A 13,295-nucleotide genomic window follows, 5' to 3' on the forward strand; every position below is an offset into this window, starting at 1 on the left:
GGTGGCAAGATATTCTCCTTCACACTACAATCATCAGTTTTCAGAAATAGAAGCGATGATGGACATCAGTGTCAATATATCAGGAGGTCAAAACTGATGTAAGCTTTCTTAAATAAACAAAACCAAAAAGAAGCTACCTCAATGACAGCCAGAAGAATTTTGTTATCTAGTTAGTAAATACATTTCAAATCAATACTAAAGACAGAGGGAAAGAGAGTGAAGGGAAACGTAATGAGGCATGTACGAAAAAATTCATGCAATATCATGACATTCTACCACTGCAGTAGTCCAGGGTAATGTTATTAGTTAATGATTTTCAGAAACTTATTTTCAAATACCAGCAGTTGGCAGGCTATTGTTATTTTCCTTTGGAGAAAAGGGAGTGATGGGCATACAATTTATTATTGCTAACTGTTACTGGTTATTTCACAGAAATATATATAACATTACAAAAATTTTCTTTAATTGATATATATGAAAAATATTGTACTTCTATACAGAATCATTTGCAAATGGTCTATATATTTATTAATAGATTTCATACGATTTCTCCAGGAAAAACTCTCTATGCAACAAAGGATGGAAGAGAAATTATGTACATTGAGTTTATCTCAATGTGATTTGCATAGGTGGCTCCAGAGAGAAATAGAAGATTTCAGATCCAGTTCTCATTAATGCAAAAAACCCTTGAGTTTGGGGATCTTTATTTATTAATTTATTTCAATCATACAAGAGAAGTTAAACTTTTCAATATACATGTGATGGAGTGTCCATTTTAAATATACCAGCATACTTTGCTTTTTATAGCAATGATGGTAGTCAGAAGTCTAAAATAGCATTGGGTGATCAAAAATTCAGCTCCACTATTAAAAAAAAAAACACAACAACAACAACAAAACACTGTCCTGATTTGCTTTTAATGGATCTTCAAAACTGCAAAAGGGATTCCTGATGCTGGCAAAAATAATGGTGTGCTGCCAACCCGATCTACTAACAAGAATGCCTTCATTTGTTTCAGATGACTAAATAATAAGTTTTTAAAGAAACTCTGTTACACGTAAGTATAAAAACATTTCTGTGCTGTCAAAAGCTGGAAAAGGCTTTAAAAATATATTATTAGAATATTTGTATTACAATACACAAAAAGAAATTATATGCGCAATAAGAAGCAACAACTGCCAGACAAAATCGTGCTTCACAGTTCTTTTTCTTAAGCAATGCATATTAAGATCATAATCAAGAAAATGGCAACATTCAAGGCCATTGATTTGAATTACCTTTAGTACAGTGAGCTGAATTTAACTCCATCTAAAAACTCACTGAAAAATCTTAGTCTTCCTTGAACCAGCAGTGAACCTAAAGCAGTTTTTTGACATTTGTTAAACGTGAACCAGAACAAATTGAACTAAAGTAAAAAAATTGCTGGCTGTTTTTCAGGTGCACATAAAACAATATCAGTTAAATAAAGAACAATATAGGGGAGGATGGGATGCAAAAACTTCTTTACTACCAAATTCAACATTATGTTTATGACTTTTTTACATATGACATTATGTTTATGACTTTTTTTAGTCTTCAAGAGGGCTTCCATGTACTGCACTGAGTAACACAGCCAGATCTTCACTACACTACGTGCACAGGTTCATTTAGTGCCATTCAGATTTTTTGTTTTATTCATCACTTGACCACAGGAAAACCTCCTCCCAAATCTCATTTCTAACCTTCTTTTAGAGAAGTGGAGGGAAAAAAAAAAAAAAAAAAGACACTTAAAATGTAAACATTATGTCAAGATTATTTAGAACCAAATATAATGCTAAAATTTCCTATACTGATTCTATTCAGAAAACCTCGAGACTCTGCCTTCCAGGTAATTTATTCTTGGAATGAACTATACATGACCCAACAGAGTTCCTTCAGCAGAATAAGATGAATCCTTGCATTACACTCTTCCTATTATGAAAAATAACTATATGCGTCTGTTTTTCTATTCCTTTCTAGAATTAGAAATTCACAAAAAGACTGCTTCTCTTTTCCCAGCAGACCTTCCCTTTTCTAAAAGCAATTGGTGAAGAGCCTTGCCAACAAGAAGAAATTCAGTAACAGTTTATTGATCAGGTCACCTCTAAACTGGCTCTTCTTCAATACACCATACTTAAATACATATTAAATAACTCTTTTTTTCACAGTTTCTCCAGATTTGCTTGGTACAGAAGTTAAACTTACAGATCTTTTGCCTCAAAGACCAGCTTTAGAACTCTTAAAATAAGACTCTATTAAATATGCCACCTTCCATTTTTCTGGTACAGAAATCAATATAAGCAATAGTTACACAACAAAGTCAGGTTTATATATACATATGAACAGGATTTGGTGCTAGTATAGAACTATAGCCAACTAAGATAAAGTTATATCCTATGAAAGAAGCACTCACATTACCAGGGAGCAGTGTGGGTCACCATTTCACAGTTCTGTTCAGGAAGCTTTCCCACATACAACACAGGCTTTTGGAACAGCTCAACACAAGGTTTTTTCTTAAGTTTTTTTGTTTGTTTGCTCATTTGTTGGTTAAGGGCATCTTATTGCTTTAAGTGTTATGCCTTCTCTCTCTCCTGCCCTATTCTCTCAGATTTTCTCTGCTTGACAAAAAAGCATATTATAGACCAAAACTGATGAACGTTAGGATATAAATAAAGGCATGAAACCCAGTAAATAATTGCAATCACACACCATAAAAAAAAATTTAACACAAGCATAGTTCTGATGATTCTAGAAATGAAGATAATTTTAAACTGTTCAGGATACCATTATCAATAATAAAATGAAGGGGAGGGGATCTATTTTTTCTGTAATAAAGAAAAACATTAGATTCCTCCAAACACTTTGCACGGCAACCAGTTCTACCAAGATGATCCCAAAAGAATTCTCATATTTGGTATTAAAAGATAAAATAATATTTTAGCAATGACTTGGTTCATTATAATTATAAAATAATTTATAATAATTTTATAATTATAAAATAATTTGTCTTCCCTGCTTGCTTAATAGTTCATTCTTTAATGAACTATTGTATCCTCCTTGTGTAACTAAATGTCAGGAGGGGAAAGATATTTTAAAAAAAACAAAAACAAAACCACACACAAAAACAACCAAATAAAAAAACCACACACAAAACAGAAAATCCTAGAACCTTCTCCAGAATTTGACTGCAAGAATTGATCCAGAAGAAGATGGGGAAAAACCAGCAAAATTCTTCTTGCCTCAAAGAACCCTGAACAAGTAGTCACATTGAGCAATTTAGCTACTGAAGAAAGATACCCAACTCATAAAAACAACACCCCTTCTAAATTAAAGAAACTTTTGATTATTCACCATAACAGACTTGGAATTAAGACTGAAATCAAAAAACATTACAGCATTAAACAGAGTAACAGAATAAACTCCATTTCAGAAAAAATGCTGTTGGTGTGTACAAAAAAGAAAACAGGAAAAAGCATTTGTTTACACCTGCTAAAAAGAATATAGATTAAAAATGAAAGAAAAAAAGATAAAACCAACCTTTCCTGTGTACATATAGGCACATACATGCTTTCAAGGTCACTAAAGAAATGGCACAGATTAAAATCCTGCTGCAATACAAGACACTAAAAGAAGTAGCTGGCAATGACTTACTGAGTGTCTACAAGGAAAGATTCTGAAGGAGCATATATGTATGGAAGTACTAAATTGCAACAAAGTTCCGATTATTTTCTATATCAAATTATAAGTTAGTTAATCTTTTGATACTTCTTTACAGTTTGCTTTGAGTCTCAGTACATACAGAGCTGGAGAAAATCCATAGATTTTAGGAAATCATTCAGAACCTACTGATTAAATTTGGCATGCACCAGCAAAAGATCTCATGCTCTGTGCCATCAACTCCTTCTCCAGACTATATGTTTACAACCATTACTAAATTATGAAAAAGTCAATGCAAAGACATAAATTAAATGCAGGCCATAACCAATCCTTTGATATAAGGCAAACAGGGAGAACTCTCAAGTACTGCCAAGTTTGAGGGATATGCAGAGTTCAAGCCTGAAAGATCATTGCTTCAAAGAAGCATGCAGAAGAAATAAAAGCAGAGTGAGGGGTGGACAGCATGTGTTATCGATATGCTCTGAAGCCATTACAATACATGAACTGCATTCCACTAATGTTCTGAACAGAGATTGAGTTTTCCTTTTTCTTGACCTTGCTTTGTTCTATGATCCCTAATCTAGTGAGGGATCAAAATAATAATCCACTGTAACACAGCTTCAGGTTCATCATACGAATTATTTCAAATCATAACACATTTTAAGAATTATCTGCTCGTTAAAAGCAACAATTATGAATTGAAAAGCAGAGATCCCAGGTAATTTAAATTAGTTTTCTGGAATATCCCACGAAAAGCAGGAAACAACATTATAAATCAGTAAGGAAACACTGAGATCAGCAGACTTAAATCAACTAGATGATTCGTTTGAATGGAACCAGCAGGAAAAAAAAGTGTAAGCATCTTTAATCTGGATGTTAATTTAAATTAGAAATGGTTTAGTAACAGAGAAATACAAACATCATAAAATATTTTTTGCAAATTAATTTAAGAACCTACTCTGAAATAAAGCTTTTTTATCATGTAAGAATACTATTAGAAGGGGGCAGTTGTCATACTGCTGCCAGTAGTGGCACACGACAGCATACATACACACACTTGTTTTTGCAAACATTCTGGCTCCTGTTCACAAAAATCTTGTGAGCACAGAAAGGTGCACAATACAGTTGACATTCCAGACCTTTCCTTATCACTGCTTACGATATGATTAATAGACTGTTTTACAATGCTCTGTGGGATGTTAAACACAGCATTCAGGACATTATGAAAATTCAGAGTCCACTTCCCACAACTCCATTCATTGCTTCTTCGTGTGCGCTTTTTAAAATATCTGTGGCTCACTGCACCAGTTGTTATTCTGCCACAGTCCAGAAGAAACATGAATTCTTCTCAGACGAGTGTTAGGCACATTTAACAATAGCACAGATATTTTTTCCATATTTGTTTGACTTCTACTACTACCAAATCATGCTGAAATGAAGATGAGATAATCAAGGGGAGAGGATGCATGATGCAGATGGTGCATAAAAATCACCAACTGCTGCAAGCATTCATTGACCAGCTGCACAGTGCAGAGTGGTGCTTTTGGGCCTGTGAAAAAAAAGCACCAAGTTATAAGCTGTTACAGCTATAGGACAATCAGCAATTTCCTCACACCCTTCAGATAAAGATCCCATTCATCCCAAATACAACCGCCACGTAACATTCACTGACAACAAAATCAAAGTAGTTTGACAATGGGGCAAAATGGAATGATTGACCTCTGGAAGTTTTCAATCCCAGAGTACTGTCAGCCATCAAATCATCTATTTGAAGGGAAATATAAAGTAAATAGCTATCATCACATCTAAAAAGCCACTAAAAACATGACCTCCTGCATAACACTGCAATTGTAACATGCAGGAAAAAAACCACTTTAAGACAATGGAATTTCTAAAATGTGATCCATCAAGAGGAAAGAGATATAAAGCATTTCAGTCTTTCTAAGCCAATCTTACGCACAGAATGGAAAGGAGTACTTTTCTATGGTTTTAAAAAAAAGGATACCATCAATATTAACATGTTTGGGCAGAAAGGTGCAAAAAGCAATCTTTTAAAAATAGGACTTCGTGAAAATATCAGCATTTTTCCTGGAAAGGCACATATTCAGTAGCAGAATTGCAATGCCAATACTCATTCTGAAGGATTCTATCTCTAGCCTGACAAGTGAAATTCTACAGGGTGTCTAAAGAGGAGAAAGGAGTGGTACAATTACTGCACAAGAAGATGTAACATGACCCGTTCAATATGCACTGGATTGGCTGACAAGCAGGTAGTAATACCATGAGACAACGACAGATTTCACAGAATTTAATATTCCTGTTACACATTGTATTCTACATAGCATTTGTGACAAAAATGTTACCAGTAATCGCTGATCATTAAGGGTATGTTGGTAACCTGCTGGCAGAGAGGAGTATGGTATGAAGAAGTGAACTGGGATTCCTGTGTACTATTCTGTAACATGTTTGTTCCTTGACCAATAAAATGAGGTTCTCAGTTCCATCTGCAAAGCCAATGGCAAATCCTTCTTCCCATTTTTCCATCTAATGTGGACAATCGACTAAACAGTCTTGTGTCACTGCCTCTAGTACATCGTGCCTCCCATCTCTGCTCGCCAAGTAGCCTTTTTACCACCAGAGCACCTCAGAAAAACATTTCCTAAGCTATGTCTTCCCTTCTCCTAATCAAAGTCAGTCTTTCATGTACCTGAACCAAAGTACCATTATATGTTTTCTATGAAAATCTCTCCAAATTACATCAGTTTGTCTCAGGAGAGGTTTGTCACCACCCTCATGAGAAGCATATACCATACCTTATGGATACCAAAAGGATGCAGGATAAACTGCTGGAGTAGCTGAAGATACAAATGTAGAAACAGTGCACTAAAAATGGCCACAATTTTAAAGGCAGTAGTGATTATGGCTGCTGTATGACACTGAAGGCAATCATAGCTGGACTCAGCACTGGTGAGACCACACCTCAAATACTGTGTCCAGTTTGGGGCCCCTCACTACAAGAAAGACATTGAGGTGCTGAAGCCCATCCAAAGAAGAGCAATGAAGCTGGTGAAGGGTCTTATGAGGAGCAATTGAGGAAGATAAGGTTGTTCAGCCTGGAGAAAAGGAGACTCAGGGCAGACCTTAACGCTCTCTACAATGACCTGAAAGGAGGGTGTAGAGAGGTGGGGTTCAGTCTCTTCTCCCAAGTAACAGGACAAGAAGATGTGGCCTCAAGTTGCACCAGGGGAGGTTTAGACTGGATATTAGGAAAAATTTTTACACTGAGTATCAACCCTTTACAAAGGGTTATCAAGCATTGGAATAGGGAAGTAGTTGAGTCACCTTCCCTGGAAGTATTTAAAAGATGTGTAGACAAAATGGGAAAGTGGTTGAGTCACCCCTGGAAGTATTTAAAAGACGTGTAGACGTGGTGTTTTAGGGACATGGTTTAGTGGTGGTTTTGGCAGTGTTAAGCTAATGGCTGGACTCAATGATCTTAAGGGTCTTTTCCAACCTAAATGATTCTGTGATTGTATGGCATGGAAAAGGCATATGCTCAAAACTTTTCTGAAACAGCACAAGAAGAAGGAAAACAAACAAACAAACAAACCACCACCAAGAAATGTTTTTTGTACCGTGTATGGCATGGAAAAGGCATATGCTCAAAACTTTTCTGAAACAGCACAAGAAGGAGGAAAAAAAACACACAAACCAACCACCACCAAGAAATGTTTTTTGTACCGTTCATATTTGGAGAATGGTACAAATCCATTGGAGAACAGATTGAGAGCAACCCTGAGAATTACTTGGGGGTGTTGGTGGATGGGAAGTTCAACACAAGCCAGCAATGTGCGCTCAGAGCCCAGAAAGCCAACCCCATCCTGGGCTGCATCAAAAGAAGTGTGGCCACCAGGGCGACAGAGGTGATTCTACCCCTCTGCTCTGCTCTGGTGAGATCCCACCTGGAGCACTGCCTCCAGCTCTGGGGTCCCTGAATGGGATCATCTGGCCAAACCAATTTTGGAGCACAAAAGGTAAAATGCAGGGAGTTGTCATTCATTCTTCCCCCTTGTCCAAGATACAATACAGGGTAACTTCCCAGGGATTTAGCAGCCTTACCTGAGAGAGAGGGTAAGTGATTAAGAAACATATGTATGATTCATTAACTGATTTTAATACAGTTAATGTGAGTTATAACAAATATCTTTAGGAAAAATCAATCTGATTAAAAGACAGTATCATTAGAATCAAGTTCTCGTGACTCACCCTATAACTAACCTATGTCCTGATCGGGTTTTTTCTACATACTGGCAAGGCATCTAATTTTTCCCATTCCTTGGGTTCTTTCAACATTTGTTTAAAATCAAAAGAGGTCACCAAAAACATCCCAAGACTGAAGCGCAGAAACAACCAAATGAAGATTTTCCTATGCTAACAGATTCTGCCAGTTTCTGAAATATTTATCAGCCAAAATTTAACATAATCCAAATACAGACAGACTAAAGAAGTACTGAATTATCAGTGTAGTATGATTACATCATTAAAAAAAAGCAGCAAAGCCAAAACAACTGCAGAATATTTCTATATTGTAGACATAGCCTTATCATTTATCCACATCCTTTCTTCTCTCCATGACAACTACAATTTCTTCTAATAAATAACTGAAAGTGGGCAAGACTAACACCCCTGGTCTATCATTTGTCCTGGTTTGAGGTAAAACAGAACTAATTTTCTGATTCAGAATATGATTCTGAATTTTACTTTTTTAGCAGGGCCTCTTCTAATGAATTTAACTCTGAAATTAACAACATACTGTTCAGAAACTGTTTAGTCTTTCAGTGATAAGACCTGATTATACCAAGGAATGGTATGCAGAGAGGCCCTTGGCTACACTTATTGCTATAACAACCAAGGTCAGGTAAATTTGTTATTTGCCCCGTTGGAGGGTCAGAAGCGGAAAAGCGTAGAGGGGTCCCACCTGTGGGGAGGAGCAGACAGGTGACCCAAAACTGGCCAACAGGGTATTCCATCCCATCCGCATCATGCTCAGTACAAAAATCTGAGGGATCAAAGTGTCAACTCTTCTTCCTTCAATGGCCAACATCCAAGGAGGACCCTGTCTGTTCATCTGCCTTTGATCCCGATCCGAGCGTTCCTGACTTCAGATCCGGAATCCGGCTCCTGTCCAGCCTGGGACTGCTGGTGACATGATGATCATTCTGGGAGCTTGATATGGTTTTGTATATACTGTATACTTTTTTTTTCCCTTTTTTTTCTTTTCTTCTTATTATTTATTATTTCATTATTTATTTATATTTTCATTAAAGTAGTTTTTTTCTAAACTCATAAATCTCTTTTTGACCTCTTCCTCTCCTCTCTTTTTCTCAGGGGGGGAGGGAGGGATCACCTGTCATTTTGGTTGGTCAATTTGGTCAAAACCACGACACATTTTATCTAAAATTATAATATTAGATAAAAACATCATAACTCACAGCTACTTTCATAAGAACTGTCTATACCAACTCTCTGTATTTCATACTAAAAAAAATTAAAAACCCAACTTCTTCATCTATTTAATTGCAGGGACTTGTGAAGCAGGAAACATATTCATGACAAAATAGACTTCTTGTCTGGCTATTTCCTCTGATCTTGTCTCCTTAGCAACTTGTCAACACTTAGGTTTAGCTTAGTGTATCAGTCTAATCTCAGACCTTTAAAACTGTATAGATTATCAATGCTATTTGACATTTGATTTTTCAGGCACTAATAAAATATTACTAATTTATAGCCAAATAATATCCACCAGGTTACTATCTCTAATTCTGCCAAATTTACAGTCAATGCTTTAGATTTGGAACACTTAACTTCAAAATTAGATGCATTCAAGATCAAAAGTTACTTGATCCATTGGAATAAAATACTTCAGCTAAAAAAATAAATTAAAAAACTTATTCTAATATCCAGAAAGAGATTCTATGCTGCTTCTGAGCAGCTTTTGAAAAAAGTTGTTCTCCCCATGCTTCACTCACAGGAAAGACAACAAATTAAGCAAAAAAAAGGAAAAAATAAAGAAAACCAAACCAAAAAACAAAACCTGTAACACAGCAAGGAACTAGACATTAAATCATAAAATGTAATAAGGTTATCAGAAGATTATTAGACCACCCCTCTCCTTGAAGATGATATCACATATGCTCACGTCTTACTACTTAGAATCATAAAACTGCCTAGGTTGGAAGGGACCTTCAAGATCGTTGACTTCTTATGAACTTCCAAAGACAAACATATGCTCTTCCCAGTCCACTGCAGTGCTTTCTCAAGCCACATGGCATTAATCTCCACCGGTAAAAATGTCAGCTTGGTTGGTTTTGCGGTATTCCAGAGACCTAGAACAGCAGCACTTACTCTCTGTATTAAATCAGCCTCCATTTTTTCAACCTCTCGTCATAAGTCATGGATCCATGGATTCTCCAAACTGGCAAAGTAATTTTGATTTGTTCACATGTAGTAAGTGCACAGCTCAAAACGCGACACAATGAGCTAGTTAACTAGCTCTAACTAACTCTATTTCTACCCTAAGTTGAGGAGAGGGATTTACAGTGTTTCGTGACAGTGCTTCCATGCATTTATCCTGGTATCATGTTACATTTTCAGAACTTTTTTTTGCATGATGCTGTTGACTTACAGATAGCTCTTAACCCTCAATCCTTTTTTTTTCAAAATTCTCAGCCATTCCTCATTCTGTATTTGCCTATTCGATTTTTCTTGAATTTGAAACCAGTATTTTAAGCTAGCCCTTAATGGCTTCTATCCCATTTTTACCAGATCATTCTAATTTGTTTGTTCATGTTAAACTCTAATCCAATCTTCCAGCTTCTCTGGTGCCTCTCAGCCTGGTATCATTTTTCACTGCAGTAAACATGCAAGTCAATGGATCCTCTAGTAACCTCTCTTCTTGAGAAGGAAAAAGACATGAAAGACTGTTGTTTGTGCTGCTGCATCAGAACTGACTTACATAGAACACTTTTAATAAAGAATATATTTCAGAGAGCCAACCAAGCAATAAGCCATCTTTCAAACAAGAATCCAGGCTAAATGACTACCAGAATAAAACAATATAAGCAGTATTTTAAACTAGCCCTTAATGGCTTCTATTCCATTTTTACCAGATCATTCTAATTTGTTTGTTCATGTTAAACTCTAATCCAATCTTCCAGCTTCTCTGGTGCCTCTCAGCCTGGTATCATTTTTCACTGCAGTAAACATGCAAGTCAATGGATCCGTTAGTAACCTCTCTTCTTGAGAAGGAAAAAGACATGAAAGACTGTTGTTTGTGCTGCTGCATCAGAACTGACTTACATAGAACACTTTTAATAAAGAATATATTTCAGAGAGCCAACCAAGCAATAAGCCATCTTTCAAACAAGAATCCAGGCTAAATGACTACCAGAATAAAACAATGAGCTGAAGCCGAATGTTAGAGCAAGAAACAGACTTTGCTGATCTTCATGTGAGGGAGAAATCAGTAAGCAGGAAAGATAGTAGATGTGAGCTGAAGCTGAATGTTAGAGCAAGAAACAGATTTTGCTGATCTTCATGTGAGGGAGAAATTAGTAAGCAGGAAAGATAGTAGATACTCCAGAAACACAGAGGGATGGTCCAGCTTTAATCGTGATAAAAAGGACAGGACTATATCAGCAACATACACTTCTGAAAAGCCATTTTCCTTTTCCATCAGGAATCATGCTGAACTATTTAGATACGTAGAAATAAAGAATATCTATCCACGTTCCCCTCCGATAAACCTTAAAACTCTAAATATAACGGCCTTCTGCAGAGATTAGTTTATCTTCAAAGGCCTATCACAGATAAATCTAACTTACAGTATGTTTAAGAAAGGATAAGAAAGTGTTTTAGAATGTAATAAAAAATACCCAATTGATCTTTCTGTTTTAATAAACTACAAAACCACAGTTCATAGATGGAATGGATTAAACCAAGTATGAAATACGATATGAAAAAGAAGGAGAAGACTAAAATGGGAATGTTTTTACATGTGAGAATGCAACCATCGCCACAGTTTACAGACAAGTCAAGGTAGCGTGAACACAGTACAAAATGAAGTATAAAATCTAAGTCTAAGCAAGCTTATATGCATGCATCCAGGCTCACACTTAAATCAAAACCATTCCTAGTTTACTAAACTGTAAACTAAGATACACACAAACTGCTGCATTATGTAATATCATGTACAAGGGACCAGCCAATTCTGATAAGAAGTGAGATTTGGACAAATCATGCAAGTTCTTGATATGTACTTTTCATTCATTTCCAAGGCCCGGAGTACACAGATATTTCACATGGGTCAGGGGTGGAGGAAGGCTGTTATAAATTTTCTGCTGATATCTGCTAAGATTTTTCCCATGAAATATCTGCAAGATAGATGAAAGAGCCCAAAAATACTGCCAAAGAATAAGGGCTTTGTACATAAGACAGAGTATACATAATGAATCTATCAAAGAATTTCTCTTAGAGGTGAGAGGCAAAAAGGAGAAGGGAGAGAAATGGGTGTAAGGAGAAAAGAAAGGCGAAGTGGGTGTCTGATTGACCCAATTTTGTCAGTGATCTGACATAAAAGCAAAGGACCTGACCTCTCTTTTGCAAAGTTTGCTTTTTCCAGCTGCAAGGATTTACAAAATCCTTAAGAAGGGCAGTTTTAAGTAGCATGGGCGTTCAACCAGTTTCTTTACATATACTTTTTGTCCCAGCAGAGGCAACATCACAGAGGAAGAGAAGTACTTACTTACCAGCAATAATTGTACAAACTAATACTTCTGGTGACTCTTCTTCCTCACTTTCATTTTGAAGCCTAGGTAATTATCTGAAAGTAGAAAAGGAAAGTAAGATCATTAGGCTTTATCTTTCTTTATCCATGTTTTCATCCTTTGACTATTATATGCTGCATTCAAGAGATGCATGCAAACACTCTTATTAAAACATTACTTAGAATTTTTTAGGATTTGTGATTAGATGAGTTGTAGCAAAAATCTCATGAAAACAGAAATTTATACATATGAACAATGTCTGTTTATAATGAGGTCCAAAAAATAGAAACTCTGTCTGCTTTATTGCCAAAAAAACCCGACAAAGGTTAAGTATAGACTCTCAAGGTGTCTGGGAAAACAAGTCAAGAAAGTGAGAGGGGAAAAAAGCAGTGGATGCATTCTTGGGATATATATAGCCAGGCACTAGGAAAAAAAACAAAACAAAACAAAACAAAACACAACAGAGAAAAACTATAGGATCAAGATCCAAATACCAGATGCCAAAAATTTAAAATAGTAAACACCTCAAACTGAAACAGTTGCCACATGAAAAGAATAGGATCTACCTTTAAAACAGATATAAGCAAAATAAGTTGGTTTGTACCACTTGCTTATTTATGTTTTTACATAACATACACAGTGACCAAATATAACACAGTAGATTGTTTTAAACTAAATCTTTCTTTTGGGTTATCAAGGCATGGACTCACTACATCATTTTATAACAGTGGTCTCACTAATTCAGAATGGCTGTGCACTACTGAACTAAGTGTTGATTCTTGGCCATCTAACAGA

At 36.0% G+C, this 13,295-nt stretch overlaps 1 protein-coding gene across 1 annotated transcript in view; it reads right to left on the reverse strand.

Annotated features, from left to right (window-relative positions):
* FUT8 (fucosyltransferase 8 (alpha (1,6) fucosyltransferase)) overlaps positions 1-12,556 on the reverse strand; it is an 89,527-nt gene extending 76,971 nt beyond the window's left edge. Inside the window, exon 1 of the mRNA XM_014950385.1 lies at positions 12,483-12,556. The gene's annotated coding sequence lies outside the window, so the exon portion shown is untranslated. The remainder of the gene's footprint in view (positions 1-12,482) is intronic.
* Between the last annotated feature and the right edge of the window lie 739 nt (positions 12,557-13,295).

Source organism: Calidris pugnax, unplaced genomic scaffold (assembly GCF_001431845.1).
Source record: "Calidris pugnax isolate Ruff unplaced genomic scaffold, ASM143184v1 scaffold68, whole genome shotgun sequence".
NCBI lineage: Eukaryota > Metazoa > Chordata > Aves > Charadriiformes > Scolopacidae > Calidris > Calidris pugnax.